This window comes from Oryzias latipes, chromosome 6 (genome assembly GCF_053564925.1).
Source record: "Oryzias latipes strain Hd-rR chromosome 6, Olatipes_Hd-rR_3.1".
Lineage (NCBI taxonomy): Eukaryota > Metazoa > Chordata > Actinopteri > Beloniformes > Adrianichthyidae > Oryzias > Oryzias latipes.
In genome coordinates, this window is record NC_136242.1 from 14198694 (window position 1) to 14211223 (window position 12530).

Genomic DNA, 12530 nt, shown 5'->3' on the forward strand with positions numbered 1-12530 from the left:
TTCCTGTTCCTCCACTGATACTTAGGCTACACTTTTTTCCCAGTTTTTGTGCACTACATGTAATAATCCATACAAATGATGAATATCTATTGATAGTTAGGTTTTTTCTTCTTTTCTTTGGATCTTAAAACAGAAATAAACTATTGTTTGTGTATCATTCATGTTCATGTATCCATCTAAGTTGTTTAATTAAAATCAATATAGTTATGGGTGTGCTGTTTAGAAAGTAAAAGTTCATCTTTACAAAGTTTCTAAAGTCTTTGAAATGGAGTCGTTCTGCCCTGGCGACACACCTGAGCGCCTGCACACCTGTGCACATGTTCTGTGTCTGTGGGTGTTTTCGTCTGTTTTGTCAGCTCACACATGACTAGCACCGCAGCACGCACCACTTTCACTACTGTGAGTGTGTGATATGGGCTGGGAGCGGCGACAGCTGTCAGTGTGTGTGGGTAAGCATTACCAGCAGGGCCAATGGGTCGCGGCTCCCAACGCAGCGGCTGAGTGGGGCCCTGGAATTTACACGCATAATTATCACTCTGGGCTCTGCAGCTTTCAGAGTCCCACTGTACTCCATGTCTGGGTTTGTGTGCACAGATATTTGTGCAAGAAGACATATGGAGGGATGTGTAATTGTGGTTTTAGGAATAACATCACTTTAAACTTGTTTCAGCATCAATCAGCTCTTCCCTAACTTATACTTTCATTCAAGCCTGCCTCCTGTTTGTTTTGAGAGTTCGGCGTGGGAAAAACAAACACACAGTGAACTGTTAGTGTTACTGTTATGCCTGCAACAATCTTCCTGGATCATGGGGAACAATTTAGAGCCTACAAGTGTCTTCTGTTGATGCAATACATAAAATACATTTGAGGGATCTTTGGGATGTGTCCAACTTGTTTTGTTCGTGGCACAAGATGTCAGTGTTGTGTTTGCCCCCTACACTGCCAACGGTCTTTCAATTTATCCCTTAAACCATATTTCTTCCTAAATTGACCCACGATTGGAGCAGTTAATGACTTCAAAATTCTTTGAATCTGGTTTGAGAAACAAACAAAAAAAAACAATACAGTGACATCACATTTGTAACTATTTATTCCCTTTAATTGGAAGTCCATCATCCAACAAAAAAGTTGTGTGTGTTTGAAGTTTGCTGTTCCCTGATAATTCGTCAATTAAGCTGTACTCTTTTCTGCCTCGGATCTTATGAAACACTCCATAAAAGCTTAAACAAATCCTAATCTTGAAAGCAAAAGAGCCTCAGAATACGTTTGTTTATAGAATAATATGGCCTGTCAGAGTCCATAAAAACCCTGTTTTAAAAATGACGGCCCATTTCTTTATGTACTGTTGGGAGGAACATTGGGTTTTTCAAGCTGTTTTTGCAAAGGTTATTTTAAGAGACAAAACCAGCAAATCAATGTCATCTGAGGTCGCTGGGTAAAGAGCTCAGCGTGTTAAAGAAGAGGAGAACACACTCAGCTTCTCCTCTGATATATCCTGTCTTTTATCCATATAGTTCCTTAACAGAATTCTCTTAAAACAAGGCCATAACACCACAACGATGAGACACAGTAACTCATTGAAATGTGATCGGATGAATGCAGGTTCATCAAAACAAATGTTAACGTGACACACATTGCTTCTCACTGTTTTCCTGAAAATATATGTCTTAAAAACATATGAGCATATCTTCTTAGACGTCTTCTTTGAGGAACCGCCTTGCAGCATGCCTCCACCGGACCAAATAAGCGAGTAAAAAGCGTTTAGCCTGGCGTTGATAAGGACTGCAAAGCGCAGGACTTCCATATCTTCTGTCTCTAGTTGCTTTGCTCCGCCCTTGTAATTCTTGACCCATAAGTGAAGCAATTTTTATTCACATGGTTTTGTTTTACTAGCTTTGGTTTGAATCAGGAAATGCCGCTTGATGGCAGTCTGAATGCAGACCAAATTAACCCTTGTGCTATCTTAGATGACCCCACCCTTACATTGACGTGTTCTCCCTACCATGACAAAGGTGGATAAAGGTGGAAAGATTTCAGGTAATCCATGGACACCAGTGAGATTCACAAAGTGCCTAGGATAGCACAAGGGTTACGTCGACTGGGTCCAGAAAAAACGGTTTTCTCAGTCTGAATACACCCTTAATTTAATGGTTCCTGATGATTATCATTCATGTTATTTGAAATAGAAATAGCGTATTATTATTTTTTTTTAATGACAAGGCATTTTCATTTATTTTTTATACATGTTCTGGACAGGTTATAATGGATAAAAAGTACTTCATCTTTGTCATGTGATTTATTGATACTTATGGATTTTTTATTGACCCGCATCTGTGTTGGTAAAATATATATAACTGATAAGAAGTTAAGAACCAATTTAGGTAAAGAAAAGAAAATTTTAAAAAGTGAAGCATCATATCTTACAGAAGTCTTCTCCACAAATGGCACTTATAAGATTTGCAAACATTTCGAGCGTATTTTGGAAGTAAAGTCTAATGCACAAGAAAGCAAAATCTAACGGAAAATAGCACAAACAAAATCTAAGCTAATCGGGTGCTAAAAATTAAAAAAGTGCAATGATGTAAAAACATCTGCCACATGTTTATTAGTTCAATTCAATTTTATTTATATAGCCCAATATTTACAACAATAGTCATCTCAATGGGCTTCATGGCGGTGATTGTGTAATAAACATGAATCATAAAGAACATAAAGTTAAAGAATTCAATAGCTGAAAACTAAACAGACTAAACTAAACTGGGCATCCCTGCCCTTAGACCCTCCTTCGCAGATTAGTCAGATTTAGCTCTGTCAAAGGCCAATAGGGGGCTGCAGCATGGTACAGTGATTACGGGGGGTCCTGGTTTGAACCCTGGCTGGGACCTTTCTGTGTAGAGTTTGAATGTATTCCCTGTGCATGCGTGGATTTTCTCCAGGCACTCCGTTTTCCTCTGACAGTCCAAAAACGTACCTTACTTGGAGTCTCTACATTGCCCCTTGGGGTGTGTGAGTCTGTGGCCCTGCAACAGACTGGCGACTAGGTCAGGGGGAACGCCGCCTTTCTGCATCAGTAGCTGGTATAGGCTCCAGCAACCCCATGACCCCAAAAGTGATTCAGCAGGTTCTGAAAACTGATGGATGGACTATTCTTGTGGCTGCTACATATTTAAACAGGTAATTCAGAATATGTCCATATTAAAATATGTATTTTATTTTAAATATTAATAGTAAAAAAGTGAGGGAGACTATAATTCTGAAGATTTCTTCCTAAATGTTTATACCCATTCCCCTTTCTCAACTTCTATTTTGACTTAAGAGTTTTGTAGACTGCAGTTCCCAAGATTTTTTCATCAACTCTGACTGGGTAAGGCAAGTTGATCAATATCCAAAAATGTCTCCAATGATTTAAAGTCTCTTTAAATCAAGACCTTTGTATTTATTACAATGTGAGGTTGACAGACTCCAAGATTTCTGCCTGTTAAATGTCAAGAAAACACTTTTCTTTTATTAAAGCTGCAAAATAAACTGAAAATAAAACGAAGACGGAATGCACAGGAATTTGAAAAAGCTGCTATGATCAAAAATAACAGCTAACCTCAGTGTGGAGGCCGCAATCAACAATGGAGCAGACCGGATTCGGTTTCTGTCCGCACTTCTAAGTTAACATCAGTGAAATCACACAGCGTTCCTTCTGTGTGCCAGCTAAGTCACTGAAATGTCAGATTGTTTATTTCAAACAAACATTTAGACATGCGGTGGAAAAACAAGCGTGTCATTTTTGATTCAAAGGAAAAACTTTCTTCTTCTGACTGAACCAGCACCATCCATGCTAACTTACAGAGAAGGAGTACAGCTGCAACACAAATATTTACCTAAGACACACTTTATTTTTTAACATTAATAAGAAATGCAACTGGGCTTTACACATCTTCACACATTGATTACCTTGGTTTTATATTTTAAAAAAGTGAATTGTTTCAAACTGATTTGATAGTCTAACTTTTTATAATTATTTTTAAGCAGACCTAAATCCATACTTCAAAAAACACTTTCCTGTTTAACCAGTCTAAAGCTACGTTCACTACGTTCTTAAACACACATTTAGCCCATGGTGCTCTCACTGGACAAGAAGGGAGGGGCTTTACTAGCACATTTCCACCACCTACAGTTGGCTTGGTGTGAAATGTTTCAGCGGTGAAAATCTTGTGAATCTTGCTCCAAACTTTTCTCTTCACAGCTCTGTTCCGATAGATGAAAGACTTGGTGTCATAGAATTCAGTTCGGCACAAACTGCAATTATGAATTTCTCGTCCATGATCAATTTTCAAACAGTTGTCACTTCCATGAATTAAAAGGAATGCCAGCATACGTCACTACCAAATCCGAGTCCCTGACTGGTCAGTTTTTTTACCTGATTAAACTTTCAACATGCATTCAGAGGCTTAAGTTATGTATGCAGTCATAGAAACTTGTTTAGCTATGCATGAACGTGAGAGTTTAGAAAGTGGAACCATCAGACGCGTCAATTACTCTCAATATATGTATTTTTATTTGTATTCTTATTTATAATAATAATTATTATTATTGTAAAAATGACAAGATGAATATTTCTAATGTTGGTTAGTTCAAACTTGTGTATAAGTAATAGGATGGAATTTTCTCTCGTTGTAGTTACATCACACACACACACGCACACACCTTTGCTCTTTCACCCCCTTTCTTTTTATTCTTTTTTTCTCTTGCGTCAGTATTGGTTGTTGTCTTTGTCAGATCTGTTTTTCCATTGTATTTTCATTTGTTTGTTGTTGTTTTTTTGTTGTTGTCTCACTTAAATAAGAATTAATTAAAAAAGAAAAAAAAAAGTGGAAGCCCAAAACACAAATTTAAGCGTGTGTACATAAACTTTTCATTGGAAGTGCTAGCTTGAATGTGCTTTACTCAGGGTGGTATAAACATAGCTTAAGAAGGACAAATGTCCAACTTTGTGCAGCAGGTGTTACACTGTAACAGAAAGGTTTGTGTTTGGAAGTTACTCAACTGTCACTGCCATGAGGAAACAAACTACTTAAGGTAAGTGCTTATGTCGTACACACAAGAACACTTGAGGTACTAGCTAATCTTCTGTCTGAATAATCACATACTCGGGTTCCAGTTCTGAACAGAGTGTGGGGATCTGTGTGGGTGCATATACGAAGTTCCATGTTTTGCGCATCATAGAGGAAATTGCAAGATTACGCCTTGGGCATGGCCAGTAGTAATTACCGACGAAGTGGCCTATAATCTGTGGTCGATGTGTGTGACTTGTACCGGCATGGCATTGTTGCATATATTTTTGCGCTTTACAAAACAACAAAAAAGAAAGTTTATGGCCAATTACATATGCATGATTGACGCCTCACCTTCAGGAATAAAAGAATCCTATGAAATCTGAACTTCCAACTGAAAAATGACCCAATCTGTTGTCACAACCAAGAAAAACTTGTTTAAATCTTGGTGTTTAGATTAAATAGTTATGGCTATACTGTTTTTATTAATGTTCATACATACATTTCTTTGAATATTAAGCAAAAATGAATAGTTATTCATTTTTCTCATTCTGCATTTTTCATCATGTTCTAATAAAGCTTTAAAAACTTTAGAGCACCTGCTCCACCTGCCGTCAGCTCCACCTGTTCTCTGTACAGCTGCAGTCTTTTTTGACTCATTGCTGGTTTAAATCCAGTCCCTGAAGCTCTTTCTTATTGGATTAGCGATGAATTACGCCTGATGTCCCAGCAAATCAGAACATCTTAGCTTACCAAAGTTCGGAAAATCGTGTTTAATGTCCCTTTTCCTTTACAAAAGGTAGACCTTTATCTTTCACCAGAACCGGTAATAATTCTAAGACTAAGCCCTAAAATGTCTAATTATAAGTAAAAGTCACTCTATTCATCCCATATGATGGAATCATTTCATCAGTTTGTAAAAATGTATCTTATATTTTATTATGTTTGCACTGTGTTTTAGAGAAAAGAAAAGGCACACAAATAGAAAAGAGGTGGCCACATTTGCCCTTTACTTTAGATGCTGATTCATGAGATTGTCCGTTGCTGGGAAACGAGCACATTCTCTCTGATCAGTCTGAATTGAGGACATGTCCTGCCAGAGCGGGCTTCAAATACTAAAGAGTGGGCTCACCAGGAGCAACAGTGACTTTAACACAACAGCTTGTCACCTAACAAATCTAATGCTTAGCTCAGTGAGAGCAGGCTTGACTCAGCAGAAAACAAAATGACCTGTTTTACATCGTGCAGGATGACTCCCCCTCTTTTAGTCCAGGTACCGTTTTGGGCAGTCACCCCTTAGTGTGTACATCATACGACGTTGAGGAGAGATTAAAATTATTTTTTTTAAATAAAAGCAGTATTTATTGGTGTGAAATTCCAAAATTTGGTACGCTTAAGTCTAAAAAATGTTGATACTGTCTCGTCTTTGTCTGATGTGTGGACAGCACATCCCGGTTTATCAAACTATCAGAGGCATTTGTGAATCTAAATCCAGTTCCACCAACACACTAATTCTATGCATCTGTTTGGTGTGAGTAACAATCACTGTTGTAGTGGTGTCAGAGTCATCAGAGTTCACGGTAATGTGGGTAACTTGTGGCTCACTCCTTTGACTTTTATTAACTGAAATTCCTCTTGATAAAAGATATGCATAATTGTGTTAATGTTGCATTGTTAACCAATTCACAGCATGAAGACCACTAGATCAGTAAAGCCCAGCCATGGGTTCGTACAAATTCTGGGCTTCTTCTTGTCAGCTTTTAACTTTTTTGCGTACGATTAAATACTATAAGTAAAACTTGTTACGGTTCCTTGGTTTTACCACGACAGATTTTTCCTAAACCGTTCTTGCCACAGGCTGCACTGTGGTGTAGTGGTTGGCACTCTCACTTCACACCTAGAAGGCCCTAGTTCAAACTGGCTGGGACTTTTCTGGGTGGAGTTTGCATCTTCTTAGCTTGGACGTGTGCGTTTTCTCCTCCCACAGACCAAAAACATGCTGCATAGGTTAACTGGTGAGGAAATTGTCCTTATATGTAAATGTGGGATCGTGTTGTCCTGTGACAAGCTGGCGACCTTAGGGTGCCCAAAAGCAGCTGGGATAGGCTCAGAGTCCCAGAAAGGGATTCAGTGACCTCTGAAGGTGGATGTTCTTGCCATTTTTTTTTCTTAACTATTAGCTGTTTTCGAAGACAACAGTTGCAACACTGAACTGTTCATTTATTGATTACAAGTTAAAGAGTTGAACCAATCTAGATGAAGAACAGGAAACAACCACAGGAGAACCTGTACTCTTTGAGACTCTTAATCCTCTTTGATCCCAGCTCACTCTTCCACTTTTGTGATCTAATAATAAACTGACAACACAATGGTTTTGACATAATAAAGCCCTACCGGTTTAAGCCTGTAACTCCCATCTTCTTGTTGACTTACAGTATGCAAACAGGCCACCTCTTACAGCTGGAAATATCTTTGCAACGACCAATGTGTTTGTTACAAAAGCAGATAACTGTCATCCCAATAAATAAATAAGAATCATTTTACTTGTGTCTTTTAAAAAAACTATTATTTTTACTTTCTGGTAAGATTTATTTCATATTGTCATGTGATTAACGTGTTTCCTTGTTGTATACTCATTGATCAAAGTAAACTAATAAATCCTTTGATTGTTAAAGCAACCCTTATTTCAGTGCAATTTGAGTCATGGAGTGCTGGATTTATGAATTATTTTTATTGTAATTGTTAGCTAATTACAAAGATTTGCAGACAGAACGGTGTAATCATAAAACTACCTGAAGATACAGTCAGGGGGAAAAGGATACAAGGCTGTTAATCCACTATTTTATCATCTGATTACAGTGTTTGGCCAAGTATGTTGACACTTGGAAATCCTCCCAAACTAAACTTATGCTCAACATTAAGAAAATCTAACATAACCTTTAAGTACCTTAACAGCTGCAGTTATTTGTGTTAGTTAAACAAAAGACAGATTTTGTGTAAATTGATCGTATCTGTCTGCCTGTGATCTTCCTTCTCTTTACACTTCTCTTATTTTTTCTTTCTCGTTGATCTTGACTTGATAACAATCAAGACTTCAATCAAGTTTTCGCTCATTTTTTTGTTTATAAGTCTTCAGGGCAGAGGACAGTAATAAAATGAAGTGCACTTATCCCTTAAACAAACTTTCTTCATACACTGATTTCTGATAACAATACATGTATAGACAAACACATAGAGGCACAGAAACACACATCTAGATATACACACATCCAACTTACTCAATACTCCTTAGACCCATGAATGGCTACAATGTAGTAGGTTGAGCTACAAACTGAGCTTTAACCCAAAATTGGTACTTTTTGAAGTGGTGCATGCAAAAATAAAACCCTTTCACAGAACCTGCTCTGATCATCTTATGATCTATTGTAACTGTCTTCCCAGTGGTAGACAAAATCTAAAAACCTGTGTCATTTTCTAAGACATAATTTCTGCAGAGCAGTAGTAGTTCCTCTTAGTTGTGACTGCAGAGTAAGCCTGCCTCTATATCCTTTCATCCATCTGTTTACACTTCACATAACATTACAACAGAATTGGCAAGCATAACTGGAGCTATGCAGTGGTACAGTTTTGAGCATGGATCTAGCCATCTACAAGGATTTAGCCAACTACAAGTGGATGGATCAGAATGGAGCAGAGCAGAAAGATTGTGGCCAGCTGATTGTTATTTCTACCTCACAGCTACAAGCTTTTTCAAACAACATTTTTTGTCTACTACTGATTTACAATAATGTGAATTAAGAATTACTCAGAAATGCGATTTAAAGAGCCACAAAAGCATGTTAAAACACACAACACTTAATAACACTTTTTTAAGTGGGCTTTTAACGACATTGATGCTTGAAAAATCCCCTCACAGATTGGGGTTATCCCCTAATCAGAGATTTAGAAAATAGGCCAGAGTAGTTTTACATGTAATTCCAAAAGGTAATTGAATTGAATAATGTTACCATTTGCATTTATTATGTTGGATGTGGGTGACACACTTTTAAACTTCTAGTTTTGGACAAACATAGGGTAACTTCCAACATGCAGTTTAGCATTGAAGTTTTAGTATTTTTTAATTTTTGCTCTGACTTGTTCTGTCCATTCCACAAGTGTTTCTATTTGTGTTGTGACTTTTTGCATCTGCGCTGCAGAATTCGGATTTATGTTGTCTGTTTTCTGTTAATTTGTTCTTACAATGTGGTTGCTTTTTGTCCTTGTGTTTTGATATATCAGCTCTAATTTTTACATAAAATGTTTTTGCATACATTTTTATGCAATTCATTTTTAGTTTCTTTAGCATAAATATAAAATTTAATACTCAAGCAAAACCAGAACAAACACACCAAAGTACATTGTGTCATATTTAAGTCATTGTACTACAAAAACATCTTTTTTAAACAAGTAGCAACACTTTCTACTGTCAAAGTACCAATTCTTTTGTTGTTGTCTACAATTTAGTATGGCTCCACCTTAAGTTGATGATGTGAATGACAAATGGGAGCTGCTGTGTGTGTCTCAGGCAGAAGTTGTTAGATCTGGTGGCAGCCAGGCGTGTCCCCTCCTGGATGAAAGGAGACACACCTGCAGTCACGCCGTATATTTCTCTCATCACCCACTGATCATTTACAGGGGACAAATGCAGTCATCTCACACACAAAGATTTGGGTTGCGTGCAAATGTATATTCATCTGTGTGCAAGCAGCTACAGGTTTCTTGTAAATAGGATTCTCCTTTGGTTTGAGCTCACAAGCAATATTTTTTTTAAGTAAAATAGCAAACTTCTTTTTCTAATAAACTAAATTTGGGTAGATTTTTTTCATTTATGGATCATTTATAGACATTGTCTGGTTCCTATCTGGTCTTCACATCTTTCTACTCAACACTTTCACTCTCAGTGTGTTCAAAAAGGGTTTAAAGTCAGACTCCAGTGATCTTTTTATCTGTTGTAAATGCGTTCTCAGTGGTCTTTTAATTGTGGTTATGGTATTTTTTAGGAAGATTTTAAACACCTGTGTTGTTTTCTAGGACATAGTTTCTGCAGAGCGTCAGTAGTTAGAAATTCACTTCTGAGTTGTCGGCGGAGTTGCTGGTGCAGAGTAAGCCCACCCCATTTCCCATATACCCTTTGTATAAACACTCTCCTTCAAGCTTACAGCCCCTCACAACCCCAACCTAACATTACTAGTGGAACAAAAATGGTGAGCTCCTGATTCACAACAAGTTGAATAAATATATACTCACAAATGTAATTTTAATCTTAACTTTTTGTACAATGTCCCTCAGGAATGTAAACAAACATGAAAGTTGTTTTTTGTTTGAATGTGTTTTATTTCTATTAAACAGGAATCACCATTAATAATTTAAATGAGTAATAAAATTGGTTCATAATTTACCAAATGTTCAGTTTTAGGTACAGTAGGGTTTGTTGTTTCATGAAGTTAGGTAGAGTCAGAGGACGTGTCTCCTGACAACAGAGAGAGAGAGAGAGAAAAAAAAATCGCTTTTCCCTTAGTGATAGACTGTAAGAATAGTCTTAACCGGGAATGCAGAAGGGCTGACACGGCCAGCTAACGTTCCTCCACGGAACACTCTGTACAGCTGGAAGTGCACTCCTGATTGACTGATTCCAATACACCCAGATTCTACTCGGTAGGACAACAAAAGTGATCTGAATTTGATTTGAGCACCCACTCAGAGAAGACTAATGGGTATAGGAGTAACACGAGCCCTTCTGGGTTCATTGAAAACCAGACACGCCACCGCATTCTGGACCATCTGTAGAGGTTTCACAGCAGATGCTGAAAGACCAGCCAAAAACTCATTGCAATGAGGTGGGAGATAACAGTGGCCTAACCCGCAGCTGAGTGGCACGCTGTGCTATAACACAGGCTCCATTTTCCATATGTTGACTATTGCATCGCTGCCTGGAGACAAAAGAAATAGGATTTCAGTGGTAGAGGTGATGCTGATTTCAAAGTCTTGATGTAGTATTTTTTAATCTGTCCAAGTTGTAAGTTGTTTAGTGTGTCTGACAGATGTCTGTTTTAGACTAGAAGGTACTTTTAACAATTTTAGAAATATTTTTATGGCTGTTCAAAATCTGAGTTTCATAACGTATTACATAAAATAAAAACTTTCACATTTATTGGTTTTAGGCAGAAGGTTAGGAATTCCTATATTTATTGTTCTTGTTACTGCATGAACACTCACATTTCTAAATGGTCCATTTTATAAAACTAGCCGATTCATGGAAATGGAAATTGTGGTAGTTTAACTTGAAAATTCACTCCAAGGTTGAAATGTAGAATCATGCAGGCATTTAGTAATAAAATTCAATGTATACCACGTTTGAACTTTTTTTGTGTTCATCATTAGACACGTGTTTAGAAGTTATGACACTATTTTTACCAGGCCAGAAACTCGGGTGTAGTGAAATCTACAACACATTAAGACAGTCTAAATGTGTTAATGTTGGATGTTGTTTGTTGTCATGGGCGAAACACGCTGCAGAGGCCAGCTCTAGGTTGATGTCATGACATAAGGAGAGAAAAGCGGTGGCTCAGAAAACCGAGTTGTCTTACTTCCGAGTTAGAAGATGAAATGTGAAAATAACTATTTCATAAAAGAAATTGTTGTTTTGTGTGCCCAAGGGAATATATTATCATACATATGGATATAGTTTATTCTGAAAAGCTTAAGAAAAGCATAAAATATAGGCCCTTTAAATTTCCTTTAAATTCAGTTCTTTTGAACTTCCTTTAAATTTTCATTTGAATGCCCACCCCATTAATATTTCCTTTGAAATCTTTTGGGATTATCAATATCTGCAACACAAATAAACTTACTTTGCTTTACAGATCTTAGTGGCTTCTTAAAAACTGGATTTTGAACTTGAACCAGTTGATCTTTATCTAAAAGCTCAAAGGTTTCAGAAATACTAACCTTGCAATACCTGGTGTCCATACGCGTGGACATCCCATTTTGGGGATATCTCATCACAGTAGTTACTTCTGCTTAACTGGAGCCCTGTGACAACATGTGTAGAGGGTTCGCTCAAACATTAGCTTTATGCATTGAATTTGAATAAGCTTTGAATGAGCTTTGTATTGAAGTCTCAGCTGGACCTTTTAGCTGCATAGTCAGACGGATTGTCCTTGTATATATGTTGTTATGGCAAAGACAAATGGTTGTGCCTCTCAGCAGATAGGAGACAATGTTTTTCATCCCATTTTATTTTAATTTGTTCGCCCTCGCTTTGGCTTCGTGTGAGATTTTATGATGTTACAGGAATTATTGTCTCTATGGCGCCTGTGGCTGATTCTTCTAGCACAGCGTGCGTCCTGCCTTTAGGCTAAAAAATAAAATACAGTTGGTTTACTTGGCAAAGAAATTTAAAAAACATTTAAACAGTATTTTTAATTTTTTTCCGAAAAACATGAG